An 18,239-nucleotide genomic window follows, 5' to 3' on the forward strand; every position below is an offset into this window, starting at 1 on the left:
AGAGCTTCAAACGCTCAGGAATGCATGGTAGACGTGTGCCAGGGAACCATGACCGCTGCATGTTTCAGATGCCCCCTTCCCTTTACTCTTTCCGCATAGAGGAGCAAAGCACAACTGCCACTCAGAATGTGAATGAGTTCTTCTGTCGTGATCAGATATGCTTTTTTAAAAATCACTCCTGATACCTGTGAAGTACAGTAGCCTCAGTGCCCAAATCTGAACTGTAGCAGGTGAGAATAAGGCGGCCAATAATAGACTTGAAGCAGATTGCCGCAGCCCAGGAACAGTGTTGGCCTAGGAGTCTTCAGCACCCAGTAGCGCCTGCTTTGAGAAGGGTGCACCTCTCTCTCTCGCTTTTGGTTTCAGCGCTAAAGCAATAGTCTGGCAGACTGAAAAGGTCCCCTGTGGAGCATGCTATGAAAGGACCCCTCAGGGAGCATGCTATGAAAATGGGATGGCCTCTAAACATGAGCAGGAATTTGATAAAGCCCAGGGAACAAAATTCATTATTCCTCCTTCATTTTATAACGATATACTCTGCAATTCACTAAGCTGCCTCTTAAATGAGAGCCAGCCTTGTTCCGCATTAGGAAAGTAGTGGCCAATGGCAAAAATGTGCATTAGAGACTTAATAAGGGAAGTAATGGATGACTGTGAAGTTGTACAAACACAGCAAGAATGTGAATGTACACTTTACAACAAATCCTTGAGAACAAAGGCTGTGATTTATTGTATTTATACTACTACAAACTATAATAAAAATAAAAGCTTTGGATAATTGAAAAAAGTCTTATTTTCTTTTTCACGAGGCAGGTTAATAATTTTTTTAGAGATACCTACTGCCCTGAATGACTGAGGCCATTTTCGGCTTGTTAAACAAAGTAAGAGAGAAGCCACACATCCCAAAATAAACTATAAAAATAGATTGCTATTGATTTAGTACCCTTCCTAAAATGGTTTCCTTAAGGAACGTGAAACAAAATAAGCCTAATACAGCAACAATAGTTGCTGGGAGGTAGAAGAGGAGGAAAGGCTTTTAACCTAAGACAACTGTCCTCATTTTTTTCTTTCTTTTTGGGGGGCGGAGAGGGGGGTGACTTGCATTCTGCGTTTCCTGCAGTTCAATAAATAGTTATTTTATAAACCCTCCTATGCATAAAGATTAGAAGTTATTTGGTTTTTTCACCCATCTTACACAAGTCTTTTCCCACAAGAATGACAACTTTGCAGGGGGGGAAATGCGTTCAATCTGCATGTTTGAGTAGTATCAGCAGACAAGTAATAGAGACACTAGGCAGATTAGCATAATCAATACACAATTTACAGAGCTATCCAGACAGAACAGAAGTGATATGTGTATGCCATTATTTTAGCATCTACAAATTACAGTAATTTCGGGAGGTATCTTTATGCATTTTCTCTCCTCTGCCTCTGTGCATGTAAAGCTAATAAGAGGCACAGACTGCCCCCCACCCACTCCCTCCACCCTTCAAAGACACATTTCAGAAAGACACTTAAGAACAGGAAATATATGTTAACTCTCCTCATTTTCAGGATGTTGAATGGGAGATGAGAATATTTCACTGTTTAAAATAAGGGTTCTTGATTAATGCAAAACTGCAGCTCACTGAAAACAGAGCTTGAAGTGAGGCTTAATGGCAGGATCAAAGACCCAAACAAAGCAGACCACACTACAGTGGTGCCTCGCAAGACAAAATTAATCCATTCCGCGAGTTTCTTCTCTTGTGGTTTTTTCGTCTTGCGAAGCACAGCTATTAGCGGCTTAGTGGCTATTAACGGCTTAGCGGCTTTAAGAAAAAGGAAACAAACTCGCAAGAACTCGCAAGACATTTGGTCTTGCGAAGCAAGCCCATAGGGAAATTCGTCTTGCGGAACGACTCAAAAAACGGAAAACTCTTTCGTCTTGCGCGTTTTTTGTCTTGCAAGGCATTCGTCTTGCGAGGTACCACTGTAGCAGTGTTGAAGCAGGAACATGCCAAATCTTTCCAATCCCTTAATTCTGGACTAGGAATTTAGAGCAGACACACTTACCCTGCCCCTTCTCTTCGCTGTTGCAGACTGAAACAAGGCTAAAATTTAGCTACTTTGGCCACAATACTAGCTAACATTAACTAGCATTGATAGAAATTTACCTATTAACCATATGGTGGTTGCTTTAAAAGTTAACATCCCTAGTTCTAGGTGAATGGCAGGGATACCCATATGATGCTCTCCACATGTTTTTAGGCTACAGTGGTACCTCGCAAGACGAATGCCTCGCAAGACAAAAAACTCACTAGACGAAAGGTTTTTCCATTTTCGATTTGCCTCGCAAGACGAATTTCACCTATGGGCTTGCTTTGCAAGACGAAAACGTCTCGTGACTTTGTTTCCTTTGTCTAAAAACAAAGACATGTTTTGTTTATAAAGTTAATTTATTTTCCCTTCAATTTTTGAACTGCTCTTTACAGTATGTGTGACTTTAAAGAGCAGTTAATAAACTGTTGTTGTACCAAATTTGGCTTTGTTTGGACTTTTTTTGACCATAGGAACGCATTAATTGATTTTCAATGCATTCCTATGGGATTTCGTGATTCGCAAGACGAAAAATTCGCTAGACGACAAAACTTGCGGAACGAATTAATTTCGTCTTGCGGGGCACCACTGTACATCCTATCATCTCTGGCCATGATGGATTTGGCTAATGGAAGTTGGGAGTCCCAACAGCTGGAGGCACTATGTTGGCTACCCTTGGTTTAGGGCATATTTCAACAATTTGGGTCTTATAAGATTATAAGTAAAGGTGGCTGTGTACTGCAAAGCTGATTTAGTAGCAAAATGGCTTGTACTGATATCCAGGGAAGGACTGACCAATTGACAATGGAGCAGATACTGTTATGTTTCATCAGAATACCGGTACATAACCATTTGAAGGCACAATAATATGCAAAAATGCAATTTAAGATGGACACATGTCTTGAGAGTTCTTTGACTCAGAACTAGAAATCTTGAGCAAAGGAGTAAGCTGCTTTGAAAGCTGTTGGTTTTCTCTCTGAGTTTGACCAAGCAATGCTGAATGAGATACAAAATATGTGTTTCACATTGGTGTGGGCTTGCAGTGTAACCACCTGTTAATAATCTATAAAGAAATAAAGTGGGGCACTGGTTCAACTCTACTGGGTAGTCCCAGCCTTTAAAAGCAGGGACTTGGTTATGGCTGAGCCATGTCTGTAGAAATTCAGGGGGCTTTCCTGGATTAGATGAAGTCCAGATCATAGCGGTAGTAACCTACTTCATAAGGTGACAACAATTATCCACACAGACACAGAATGCCCATTTTTTAAAAGTTGCCAGTTGTAAAGGGGTGGTGGTTGAGGCAGTAGCAAGCACTCAAGGAGTTGCCAGTCTTTTCTGCCATCCTGGACTAAGACAATGAATTTAAAATACTTTTCACCCTTAAGCAATAAACAAGCCATGTAATTCTTCTCTATATGCGATTTGTTCCCTAATCCTACCTAACCACTAGGCACATAAAACATATACTCTTATTCTGTACTTGAGGAAGAAATGGCCAAAATACAATTGCACTGGATCATATCTGTATTAATGAATAATCAAGTCCAGTTCTGGTTCAAAACTCCAAGCACATTTAATGCACACACAGCTCTCACACAATACGTTTGCTGAATATGTAAGACTCTGCACTCAACTTCAAACTAGGAACAAACTGTTGGATCAGGTTCTGAATATTTTTCTTTTAAAAGGGTGTTAAAAGAAGAAAAACTTAAAAGGTCTTATATATTTCTAAAATGAATATAGAGCGACTCTCATACCACACAAGAAACATTACCAAAGCCAATAACCAAGACCAGATACTGCTAGAATTACACCCAACTCTCATAAATATTTTCATAATTTTTTTTAAAAAAAAACACCACAATTTGAAGGCTCGATTCCACTTACTACTCCTCCCTTGGTGGCATCACCAGCCTGTTCCCTTCAACTGATCCATATGCAGTTTAGCGGCATGATTTCTCCTCTCATACATATTACTTTACCTTAAGAACTAAACTGTGAACTATCAGGTTAGCATTCCCGACCCCACCCCCAAAAAAGAACAGAGATGGATATTCAAAGCCTGATGAGGCTGTTTCATAGTAGTAATTTTATGAGAAGCCTAGTGACCTATACTTACAAACATAGTTGAAAGGATTTTGGTTAGGGTTAGTACTACTTCAAATCAGTGTGTTCGTGTCTATTCGTGTTTTAAGGGTTTCACTATTATTTATGTTATTATCACATCAGGCAAATTGGCTGGTCCTTGAAGAAGGCCCCAAACTGCTTCTCCAAGACTGAGGTCTGCAACTCAGCCAGCCCAGCCACAAGCTGGGGAGATCCTATCACAGACTCACCCAGTTTACTGGGATAAGACTAAGAAGTCCATGGCTCCTGTTACCGGAGAAGATCCTGACCCTGAAAATGGCATGGTAGAACTCCTCAGGAAGACCTTGCTACTACTCAGATCCCTTGAGGAAACTTCATGGAATTCTGTTGAAAACAGATACATGCCCCAAGACTAAGAACCAGTTATATAGCCAAGGCTAACCAACAAGTTCACAGGATACTACCCAGAGGAAATTAGGTAAATTCAAATCCCATTAAGATGTATGGAATTTAAACACACAGTTGGGTTCTATTTTAATTAGTATCTAATCTTCTCTGGATTCCCCCCAAATACTCTATCCACTGAACCACACAAGCTGAAGTTGATTATCATTAGGGCTTCAACCAATTAAAGATATTTCAAGCAACTAACTGTTTTGCTTTTAAGTGAACGACAAATGGATTAATTGGTTACAATAAAATCAAAAGTATCTTGGTAAACGTCATGTGTTGAGGTTGAAAAATGACCATAACATGGAAAACATCACCTGTCTGTTAAATGCATTGCTTCAATCCAAAAAAGTAGGTAAGCTGTTTATAAAAAAGATACCTTCAGCATCAAAACACTGTCATAAGGAAACACAAAAACCACCCATTCTGCAATGAAATAAGTATACACATAAATAAATCTCTTCACACATCCCCACACACAGCAAACTCATTCATATTACCTACAGTCATAAAGCTTATCAATCCTGCACAGCTAAGATCAGCAAAGCCCACCAACGACTTAGGACACCCTATCAGTAGCTCAATGCACTCTGCTTTAGCTACTTCACTACCTGTCAAGTTCTTGTCAGTCACAGTAAGATCCATTCCAGGTGTGTTCAGATTGGTGGATCACAAATTGTGAATTTCTCAGCTAGATCTATGAGTTAATTAAGCATATGTACATTGTTTTATATGGAAGAGGAGTGTGTTTAATTATTTAGAAAATTCAGGACTTGTTGCTATTGCCATGATACTGCCTTTAATTAACATGGTGAGGGAGTTAATTTATGTGAAACAATTTGGCTCTTGTAATAGAAATGGGAAACCAGCACTTGATGGGGCTTGGGAAGAATACAACACTACCACGGCAAACATCAGCCTTGTATGCCGCTTTGAGCTCCTTTCGGGGAAAAGGCAGAATATAAACTGAAAATATGATTATTAAACATGTTAACAGCTCTGTTTTATTTATACATACAACTTTCTTCGAAGGGGCTCAAACTGGCATACAGTGGTACCTCGGGTTAAGAACATAATTCGTTCTGAAGGTCCATTCTTAACCTGAAACAGGTACCCCTTTAGCTAATGGGGCCTCCCGCTGCCATTGCACCGCTGCAGCGCGATTTCTGTTCTCATCCTGAAGCAAAGTTCTTAACCCAAGGTATTATTTCTGGGTTAGCAGAGTCTGTAACCTAAAGCATCTGTAACCCGAGGCACCACTGTATATGGCTCTTCCTTTACCCATTTACATTCTACCGCAATCAGATTCTAGTAAGCTAAGAAAGGAGTGGCAAATTTGCGAGCTTTCAATGTCCAATGTAGTTATGGGTGAATCAAGGACTCTAAACTTGCATCAGCAAACACCAGCAGGACTCATAGTTGGATATGTGGCTTGATAAAACAGAGGGCATTACTGCAGCAACCTAAAAACAGTGCGCTCTAGGCATCTTGGCTTGGATCTTCGGCTAAGTTGACCTAAGGAAGTTTGTGGAAGTAAAGTTTTCTGGCCCCTTGCAGCTAACTATACCTGAATAGGCTGAGCAACTGGGCAGCTGATCCCTGCAGAAAGCAGAGTTTATGTTTAAAGATCCTAAGCTTTATTTCCACATGTATGTACTTCATTTGCTCTCTCATCATAGCCCTGTGCAGAGATGGGGAACTGGATCAAGCCAGTGGGCCAGATCCCTATTATCCACACCCATCCACAGGCCAACTTTGGCAGATGAACAAGACCCACCCATTGTTCAATCATGGGACATCTTATTGATGTCAGCTGACTGGCGCCTGTCTCCAAGTGCGAAGGAGGTTGCAATTTCATTGTAAGATGAAGTTCCAGAATCAATCAGCTCATTGGCACTGGGAACCTGCCTTCAAAGAGGCTCCCTTGTAAGTCCCTATCAGCTGATTTTCAGTTACAAGGAGTCTGTGCTGTGCTTTGGAATCTTCGCAATCCACTGATAGATGGGGTTTGACCTGCTTTTCCAAACGTTTCACTTCCCTTTGACCAAGCCTCAACTTTTCCTGACCCACTCTTGATATTATTTATGATGTCAGGTGCAGAGCAGGTGGGCATGGTTTGGCCAAAATGGTCTGAAGGACCTAATCAGACCTGTTGGCCGTTCTAAGGTATTTACATTCAGTCTCTGTATACAGAACACATTTCACACAGCTAACCAGGTAAGAAATCTTGGGGTAGTGGTGGGCAGCTTAACCAAAAAAATGTTGAAACCAAGATCTGATGGCTGCGGAAAAGCTAAATTCCATTATAGGAATCATTAGGAAAAAAGTTAAAAATAAAACTGCTTTAAAAATGAGGCTACAGAGGTACAGCATGACTATGGGATGGTGATCAGTTGCTGGGAATCACAGCTGGGGAGAGTACTGTTGCAGTTCAAGGCTGCTTGTGGGCTTCCCACAGGCATGTGACTGGCCACTGTGAGAATAGGATACTAGACTAAATGGGCTTTGGCCTGATCTAGCAAGGTTCTTCTTCTGTTCTTAACAGAGCAATACAGCATTTGGTGTCCTGATCACCTCCATCAGACAAGATAAAAGTAAGGGCAATCTTATTGATTCATTGATGTTCCTCTCCTGACACTGACAAATAAAGTATAATCAGTGGTACCTAAATCAAAGAAAATACATATAAAGCATCCTGGTTTATAGGGCAAACTATGAGGGGTATTTTTACTTACAGAAATCCTGCTGCAATTAATGAACATGCCTCCGTTAAGGCCGTAACTTTCAATAGGTCTACTCTGAGTAAAACCTAGCTGACTACCACTCTGTGTACAAAAGCATAAGGGTTATACGTGAAAGCAAGCTTAGAGGGCTACACTGCATATTGGAGAAACACGAATGGAGGAATGGTTTTAACCCCCTTCCTCACTGGCCCTCTTCCAACTCAAAACTCCTTCCTGCTTCACATCTTCAACCAAACCAGCTTTTCCCCCAAACAGGAGGTACAACAAAAGGTAAGCAGTCATAGGCACTCTTACGTAATACAGTACAGTGGTATCTCTGGTTACGTAATTAATTCGTTCTGGAGGTCTGTTCTTAACCTGAAACTGTCCTTAACCTGAAGCACCACTTTAGCTAATGGGGCCTCCTACTACCGCTGCGCTGCCACTACACGATTTCTGTTCTCATCCTGAAGCAAAGTTCTTAACCTGAGGTAATATTTCTGGGTTAGCGGAGTCTGTAACCTGAAGCGTATGTAACCTGAAGCATATGTAACCTGAGGTACCACTGTTTAGTGTAAACATAACTTTTATATGCCTGGGGGTGATGTGTAAGTTGCTTTATTGCCGAACTGAACCCTCAGTATCTCTCAGGTATTCCTGTACTATACTTCCTCTTACTATTCACATTCATACTTTAGTCTACAATCTCATTTAAGCAGTATCCTCTCCCCAATCCATAAATATACCTAATCTTCCACTCATTAAAACAAAAATGACAGTCCCACCCCACCAAAATAAAGCGAGTTACAGTTAGAAGCATTTTTAAATCTTGGTGTCCTTGAACAGGTGCGGTCAGAATGCAATGTGAAATACAAAAACAGAAGATGATTATTATCACAGTAGAAACCATAAAAAAGATTAAGGAGTGACACTACAAGTTAGAGACACTGTTGACAAATTTCAGTCGCTCTGACACCAAATTATCCCATCCCTTAGACAGGTGTTGTTAACAAAGCATGTTTCAGATCTTGGGCAAAGTAACAAAGACAAAAGGCAGGAATGCTCACTGAAAATCTCCCATAAGAGCACCTCGTAAAGGCCAATAAAATAAAAATAAAAAACCACTAAAATACAATATGCAAATAATAGCAGGTGTCAGTAATAATAAGAAATACTTGGTAATGTTAAGAATAAACAATATACAGTGGTACCTTGGGTTACATATGCTTCAGATTACATACGCTTCAGGTTACAGACTCCGCTAACCCAGAAATAGTCCTTCAGGTTAAGAACTTTGCTTCAGGATAAGAACAGAAATCATGCTCTGGCGGTGCGGCAGCAGCAGGAGGCCCCATTAGCTAAAGTGGTGTTTCAGGTTAAGAACAGTTTCAGGTTATGAACGGACCTCCAGAACAAATTAAGTACTTAACCCGAGGTACCAGTGTACAAATATACCGTCTGCTAATAAATGTTTTAAAAATAAAGCATTGACAATGGCTCTCAGAGAGAAATGCACACCCACTTTGCCCCTGCCTGGTTCTATTAGCTGAGGCAGCACAGTAGCAAAGCAAAGGTCTGGCTTACTGTGTCATCTGAACCCAGGCTTGTGATTAAGCTCTTTCCTTCTTAACCACAAACTGTAGCCACGAGCAAACCTGGTTTATCTTAGCATTCCATGCAAATGCGGCCAATATCTTGCAAAGGAGTCATGCATGCTACCTAATTGCTGCAAAACTTATTGCTCAATCGTAGTGATCAGCTAGCCCATTTTTAGGGCCCTGATCATGAGAGTGCAAAATAATCTTTAGAGGGAACATGGGGCACATATCTGATTGGAATGACCTGACGTCCTGCCTGGGCGGGCAGAGGGCATCACTGAGACAGACATCTAGGAATAAGGAGATATAAAAAGGCTACAGCTGGAAAATGTATCTAAAGGCATAAGGGATGTTCAAGTAACATTCTTGTACAGACCAATTTTAGAAATAAAATAAAATAGAAGTAACTGTTGCAGAGTGAAAGGTCTTTTCAGCAACACGTTGCCACATACAATATTTATAAGACAAACACGGACACAGGTAAATTCACCTAACCTATGAACAACCAGGACATTCCCCACCCACTTAGCATCAGTGTTGGTATGTGGTAAAGCAGAGGTGCAGAAGCTTTAATGTTAAAGAACATAAATGCTCTGTGTTGGGAGATTTAGGGGGGTAGAATTTGCAAAATCATCAGGGATATGAAAAGCCAATAGATATAATTCTAAACTGGAAAATAAATAAATTAAGAGAGCTCAGTTGGGGTCTGGGAGAATCCTGTACTACCATCCAAATTGCAGTGGCACTCAAATTCTGTACTGATAATTATGCTACTAAATCGCATTCTACAACTTAAGACAACATGTAAGTTTTAAGGATGAGAGTATCAAAATTAGGTGGCAAGGCTGACATTCTTATTAAAATGGCTTTTCTGGAGCTTTTAATACACATGCTTCAGAGAATTCTTATCCATGCCTACATGTGAGTTTATATAGTTAAGAACAAAACTGGATATTTGTTGTGCCCTTGAAAAGCAGGCTCCTGGTATGTCCCAAATGAAGTGTATTTAAGAGTGCCGATACTGGGAAAATCAGAATAAAGTTTATATATGTAGTTAGGATGATAAGTCTAGGTAATACTGCTGAAAAACTACGTTCACTTAAAATGAAACACTATTTAAAATTTGGAATATGCCAGCAACAGAACTGTTATTCATTTGCCAGCAAAGTCAACCAACTCTACCACCCTCCATTAAAGTTAGCAATGTAAGATTTGAAAAGTGGGTAATTGTCCATATTGAAATACTTAAAGTAAGTGTGGTAAAAGTAGTTGCATATGTTGTGCACACTCTAAAGTATGCATTTTCCAAACCACAGCACTTCTTCACTTTTAAAAATCACACACACACACACAAATGCCCAAGGTCGGGGGAGGAATAGCAGCTCACTGGATTAAATGCCTTCTTCAAAGGGAAAGGGAACACCTAGAAGTACTGTACAAGGATAACATATTTATTTGCAAGGGACAGCTCTGTGATAACAGTAGTGTACATGCTTTGCGTGCTTCAACCCCCTGTATCTCCTTTTAAAATAACCAGATAGGAGCTGATATGAAAGATCTCTGTCTGTTGAACTGTTGACTGCCAGGAGTCAATACCAACCTAGATGAACAACAGTCCATCCAGATATAAAGGCTGCTTCCTATGTGCTTTTAGTATTTTTTCAAGTTTTAAGTTTTTGAGATCATTAGCCTCTGCTGTGGTATGGGTTAGGTTTTGTTCTTTTTACTGTATCGATGGATGAGCTCTTCAGGAAATGTTTGCTTTGTATGTTGCATTTCTCTCTTTTTTATTTTGCCTCAATTTATTTTACTCATTTGTATTTTATCTTGTTGTTTTGCTTTGATAATTTGTTTGCATGGCATGCCAAACAAATGCCAGCAAATAATAATAATTTAAATAAAACAATGCCTACATTTCAGTTAGAATAATCCCATCTTCTATCACAATGAAGAAATAGGCTTTTCAATGCCCTTTTGCGCTCCATGTGTGTGAGTGCATCAGCAGACATCCCAAATAGTTCCCCCCCCCCGACCACCAGCCAAGGAGATGCAGCCTGCCTCGGGTCACAGATTTTGGGGTACCAAAGTGCTCCCAACTGTCCATCATTTAATACTGAGGGTGGTACAGCTTGAATTTTATGTTATCAGTCTAAAATGCCTTGCCTTGTTTGTTATACCAAAGCATAAGAGCAAAACATGGAGTTTCTGCCCTCTCTCTGGAATGCAGGAATACTAAATGGAAATGCAAACTATGAAGTATAGTAATAAAGATACTCGAAGTTTAGCTCAAGTCTTCTTCCTCCCCCCCCCCCCCTTTGCTTCAACATAATCCCCAGGCATATAGTTAACTACTGCTTGATCATTATTCCGGCTCAAAGTAAAGCTACTGAAGTTTAGAAGGATTCACATCTTACAGAGTTTCTTTCATCTCCAATAATTACTAAACTAGCATAATTACTAATACTTGAGGTGAACTGTGATGCATGCTAAGAGCCCGACCTGCCTAAATTAGAGGGAGGTGTTTTAGTTTTTAAGTTTACAACTGTTCTCAATTTTCCAAGATTCACATCTTCTGTCAAACTTTCTCATTGGTCTCCTAAAACTTTCCTTCACCATTTGATTATGATAAGGAGATAAATTAAAAGAATCTGCAGTCCCTGAATTTCAGATTTTTTTGTAGCGACAGTATTGCTAAGTACATTTAAACGCCAGACATGCACACAACCAGAGGAAAACATGAACAAATAAGGCATACATAATTCTTGCTAAGCTGCATGTAGACCCCAAGGCAAAAAAGTGAAACACAAGACCACATTTTCCTCCCAATGGGACCAATCCTGACCTTTGACAAAACAACAGGGGACAACAAAAAAATCAAAATACATATGGGGAAATACATCATGCTGTGATTTAAACTGCATTTGCAGTTTAAAAATAACATTCCAATATAATGCTATTTACACTGAAAATCACTCAAGTCACAAAGTATACTGGAACCCAAAATCATCTTAGTTTTCCCATTTACATTTATTGCCACATTAATACTGACAGCACTAACAAGCTAACTTTTGGAGTCAAGTATTATTCTTTGAATTTCAACATTACAGCACAGGGTTTGTAACAGAGGAACTGATGTTATTAAGCTGTAAAGACTTGCAGCTTACAGCCCAAGAATTAAGGGGAAGCACAAAGCCATTCAAGAAATCCTGGATCAACATTGCAAATGTTATCTTTACATATTAGACGTATCGCAGTACAGACAAATTCAGCAACAATTCAGGGGGCAGTTACAAAATCTCTTAATTGTAAGATGCCTGTATGGCCCAATGAAAAAGAAGGCTCAGCTCATAACACTGGAAAATAGATATTGTTCTTCAACCATTTTCATGAAGTTCTAGTTCCTGCTATACTGACACGAGAAATAGCAATTTGTGGACAAGATTCTCATACTTCCTTCCAAACATAAATAAAGGGTTTCAGTAATGTGGGTCACTACACTGCTACAGCAACACTCAAAACAGTCACTAACACCCCAATGCAATGCCACAACTTGCTGTGTTAAACTTGCACCGTGAGATGGCTGAAGGAGGTGACCCATGTAGCTATGCTGGCACAGAACTATTATACTAGTAACCAACACAATCACCAAATCCGCCAGTGTGGTCCCATGAACAGCGGCTATGATACAAGTGGAACTGGGGCTGGTATGGCAAAATATTCAGCCAAAATATTAACAATTTAAACATTTTTAGTTATGATGAGTGTTATGTTGGCATCCTTAATATATCATTTGTCTTCAGCTGGGCAGATGGGGACCTACGACCATGTTGCAGCCTAACCTCAGGTGAATTGCACTTGCAGCACTACAACCATGCATATCTATGGTAAATAATAATAATTAGCAAGCTGATCCCAAATGCATGCTTAAGTTAAAGGTGGATCTGTGCTCTGAAAAAGTTGAAAGTTGTATATCACAGGAAGCATTTGAACAGGCCTGGGGAGAACATGCTACCCCACTTTCCCTACAAGCCAAAGGCAGTTGCTGCAGCAACAATGCTCAGTGCACCACTGAGGTCTGGAATACCTGTAGTAAATCTAATAATTTCAGATTGCTACAAATCATCAGTAGTGACAGGGCAGATTAACATGTGTGTTGTGATACATCAACAAAGAAAGAGCGTAAACCGACAGCACACGAAAAGGGGACTACTGTATAGATAGCTGCCTGAATTTAAAGAATATTGTAAGACAGTTCTAATATGTAATTTTGCTTTGTACATGTGTCTGTATGCTTTCATGTTGACTATTCTCAATTTTGCCCAATTTTGGCTAGACACACAAAAAAGCAGCAATCTGCTTCAACACAGATGTTTTTGGTTTTACAGGCCAATTGGAATTTTATGAATTTTTGTCCCCTCCCTTTTAAGAATATAATGCTATAGCGCTCAGAAATTGGTCATTTCAGATAAAGTCATTTAGAACAACAGTATGAGACTGGGGATGGGCAGGTTTCAGGGATACTACCAACAGTAATTACTATTTTTGTCTATATGGAATTCCTTAGATTATATTATGAGAAGTAATCTAATGTCTTTTAATATCTAGTCAGTATGGTCTATTCTTTGAATGTCAATCTCCCTTCTGAGTTACTATTCCTAAATTAGAGTTCTCACTTCTGCGCTTTTCTATGCAAAATCTATTTTGGCTCTCCAGAATGTGTAAGAATGAAACAATATGTCTAAATATGTAATTGGAAATAGAAAATATGTTTTTCAACATTTCCAACAATTCAGAAGTGAAAATATGGCTGAATTTTCTCAAACAGTACAATTCAGGGTCTTACTACATAGTATTTTCAATATTTCTAAATAAATGCATGCTTTAGGCATGTTAAATGTAGTACATGGAGTAAAATACACTGTGTCCTTCATCAAGAAACATAAAATTAATAAAGCCTTATGAAACTCTGTCTGCATAACAGTACAATGAAACACATACTGCACTAGGGGAAATGTTTAAGTAATAGAAACACTTAAGTCTCAAATCATGTCAATATCCTCGTTATGGCTAATTTTACATCTACAATTTCCAGTGGTTATCCCTCCACAAGTAACTGGTGTAATAAACAGAACCTTATTTTGGTTCAAAAATGATGGCAGTGCATAAACATATTTACATCTCTATCCTAAACATACTTATTTGGAAATGATACTTGCTTTAAAAGTTCCATCGTACTCAATGGAATTTACTTTCAGGTTTTAGAATGCATGTACAATTTTGGGTATCTTTCCCCCATCCAGCAAGGAGGATCAATTCGGATGTATAAGTGGACATATAATTTGAAAAATGTATAATTTTAAAAGACACAAGAAAAAAAGCAAACAAGAAAAATAGGTCGGTAACACGGGCCACTGAATTATAGGAAAGCTAATCCTTTCCAATGGTGGCATTAAGCACTTGGAAGTATTCTTTCTTCCTTGCCTCCATTGCTTAGGAAATCCTAGGAAGAATTTCACACATGCAGAAAGGCCTATCTTGACCTTTGGTTACCAAGTATGAAAGTGGCAGGAAGGATACGACACTTGGACAACAATATTTAATGCTAGGTTTTCTTCAGGTATGAACTGTATAGTGAAGAGCTCCCTGAAGAAATGGGATATATGACTAGGAGGGTGGGGAAGGGGGAGGGAATGGAGAAAAAGCACAGGTCAAGGTTGTCAAATCTCATGTCAAAAGCAACCTGTAGGTTCTGGCTTTTAAATTCCAAAAAAATATATAATGCTTTAAAGCATTAGTGAATAAATAATGCTCTCACCCCAACATCTAGATACACTTGAATACATTCTTTCACAATTCATTTGCATAACTTGTAAGTTTTTCATTGGGAAATGGTAGCCACAGTGTACAGTTATACTTCTCAGAGATTTTCACAACAAGCAACACACAACACATTACGCTTGTATAGAATTCTGCTAAATGGTGCTATTAAAATAATTAAACACAAGTTCAACAGCCACCATATCCCATCCCACTCGCCATTCTCCCCAGCCAATAATCATGATGAAGAACAGGTTTATTTTAAATAAATACATTTCACAAAGAGCAAGAACATGAAGTTTATAAAATCCATAGCTTGACTGTAATTTACTTACTATTAGTAATATTCCAAACCAAATTGCCATTTTGATAATACACCTGCCTAATGTCACAACTACCCTGGAATGCAAGTTTCAAATCAGGCTAACAGAAGTGTCAATAGTACAAAAAAGCCTCTTTCCCCCCTTCCATTAAACAAATAGACTGGAGCCTCAGGACCTTTATTTCATGATAATTTTACTTAAGCCAGACACTGATCCAAATTTAATTTTAGACTACAGATTACCACCCCTATCCTAACACTTTTTTGGCACTATTAATGTTTACTTAATAGTTTTTGTTGATTCACAGTCAACACTCATTGATTATGGTAGCTTTTCACAATGTATCTCACATGACTGGTTTGCCTCTGAAAAGTTTGTAACTGGATTTTTAGCTATAGTTCTTGTTTATTTCTAAATGATTTGGCCATTATTCATTTTACAGTAAGAAAACTATCTTAGGCTGCAATACTAATCCAACTTTCCTGGTATAAACCCCACTGAATTAACTTACTTCTGAGCAGACTTCGTTAACCTTGTGATGTAAGGCTAGGAACATAAGCAGAATTAATTGGAAGTCCCATTAAAAGAAATATAACTTACTCCTGAGGAGACATGGCTAGCAGATTGGGCTCTAAATTAGCACCACACTAACCTTATTAAACTGTACCAAATATTTATGATTCAGCTCAAATCTGCACCTTCCTAATTGAAAACAAAGATGCATGTGATTTGTTTTTTTTTAAAAGTGCTGAAAGCAAAATACTTAAGCTCTCAACTGCTTCAGTACTCCAAAGTCATATTTTCCTTTGAATAAGGCCAGCCAGCTCAAAAATGGACAATAACAAAGAAAAAATATTCAGCTGAATGGAAAAGAATATTAATTTATGTAGCAACAATCTAAATATTGCATCGACCATGATACTTCAGATGACATTAGCATGCATTATGATTAAAGGGGATAATGAGTAGAATAATGTATAGGAATGTGTAACCTATGCATTTAAATAAGCCACTGCTTGTTTCGGTCAATACTTACTGTCAATGACATTGGGATACTTCTCTCTGCTCATAGGCTGTTGATACAGACCAAAGACTATATTTTATATGAGCACACAGAAAACTGAAGCTACATCTTTATTTTAATAAATAATTTTCTTTACCAAAATCCTTTTGGAAAATAAGTGTTTTGTTTCCACGAGGAGATTTTTTAAAAAGATATATATATATATATATATATATATATATATATATATATATATATATATATATATAATTTTGGCGTTAAGTACAACTGTGCATCATTTATCGGTTAACTTTGCATGCTCAGCCAGTTCTCAAAGATTCACAAGTATAATAATGAGGGGCTTTTTCCAACTCAGTTTCTTTTCTACATCTCCCCATAAATTTAACCAATTGATGACTTTATTTATTGGCCATAAAAACTTGCTTGCATGTAAATTAATCCTCTTTAGGGAAGCTATCAGGAAATAAACATATGCACAATCAACAGAACTCTCATTGTGAAGTCATTTTAAAAGGTAGCTGAAGAACATCAAATTCATTCCTTACAAGCTGTCAGACTAAAGCATCAATGAACTGTATAAACTTCAGTCAACCAAAAATTATATATGGGTCAAAATCAAATGTGGGGGAAGCAAGTTTAATATACACTGCTAGGGAGATGTGGAGAATTGGAGTAAATAGGAGGATGCATGCTGCTTGAAGCTTTGAATCAGGTCTCCAAGAGGTAAACTTTTGAAATGAGTTTTTATACCAGCCAAACAAATCACTATTGTCCTGGCCTGTATATGTAAACAGGCTGACCTTAGTGCCTCCTCACAACCAATGTTTCACTGACTTCAACCTAGCAAAACCTGGTTTACCATACAGAATTAGGCCTAGTACTTTGATTTAAATCACCCATTAATTCAGTCACATCCCAAACTCATTCCAGCCGTGTTTACAGGCCAACTTTCCAAAACTTCAGATACTGTCTTCACACACACACCCCATGCCCTAATATGACACGTAAGCCATCACCAGTGTCCTCACATCTTTCAGCCTAGGACAGGAGAGAAACTCTAGCTCTTTTGTCAACCTTTTGTATTTTATTACCTCCAGTAGCAGAGAGATCGAGTAGTAGCCTTTCTCTTCACAGCAAAAGGGCACACAAAAAAACTACAAGGAGCTGTGTTGGATTTCCACCTACAGTTGCTGGGGTGGAAGAAATTTGTTGGGGGGGCTGTGGAAGGGCAAGTCCTGTTATGATAGTATAGGTCAACTGTCAATATGACTGAGAAGGTCTACGTGAATTGGATGGGGATGCTAGCAACAGTAGCAGTGCGAGAAAGGAATGAGGTGGAGGGGGGCAAGGAAGGAAAGAAAGATATGAGTATTTACAACAGATTTTTGAAGAAGGGAATCCTGCTGGCAGCACCAATCTGAGGGATGCGTGACAGCGTCCTAGATGGGGCGGAGAAGGATGACTGAGGGAGGGCAGCATGTCAAGACCACTGGGCTGAAAGAGGGAGGCAGCACAGACCAAATCTCCCCAGGACATTCCTGTGGCCCAGCCACATTCTCACAAGCCGCCCTTTGTCCTCACTTCTGGGCCTTTGCTCTTTCCTCCTCAGGGCTGATTCCTGTGTGTATATTACTTGAGGCTCCTGCGCATTCCCCCCCCCTTTCTTCATAGGCTCCCCTCCCCTCAGCACCCCTTAACTCTGGTGCTCAAATATCAATTCCACCCCCACCCATCTTCTAAACCCTCCCTCCCCCTAAAAAAAGTGGAGGGGGGAGGTTTCACGTGATCTGCTCCACCATCACCCCCGCCCCCCTCCCACATTCCAGCACACAGCTCCAGCTCCAGGAACTCCAGCCTCCGGATCAATAAGAACTTCCATTCTGTTTCCCTTCCTCTACTCCACCACCACATTCCAGCAAATCCCACCCACTTCCCCCCCCCTCCCCGTTTAAAAAAACTTCCTTCTCCAGCTGGGACAAACACAAACTGGACTCCCCCCACCCCACCCCACCCGCCACCCATCTCTTAAGCTTGCAAGAAGTTATATGAGCAACTCCTATGGTATCAACAGAAACACGCACACACTCACATGCAGCGTATATTGTTTGCTTGTTCATGGGACAGAACCCAAAGGAGGACT

General features: G+C 39.4%; 1 protein-coding gene across 9 annotated transcripts in view; it reads right to left on the reverse strand.

The window, feature by feature from the left end:
- ZNF521 (zinc finger protein 521) overlaps positions 1-18,239 on the reverse strand; it is a 305,760-nt gene that overhangs the window by 285,137 nt on the left and 2,384 nt on the right. The window lies entirely within an intron of this gene.

The sequence above is a fragment of the Podarcis vaucheri genome (genome assembly GCF_965113315.1).
Source record: "Podarcis vaucheri genome assembly, chromosome: 8".
Lineage (NCBI taxonomy): Eukaryota > Metazoa > Chordata > Lepidosauria > Squamata > Lacertidae > Podarcis > Podarcis vaucheri.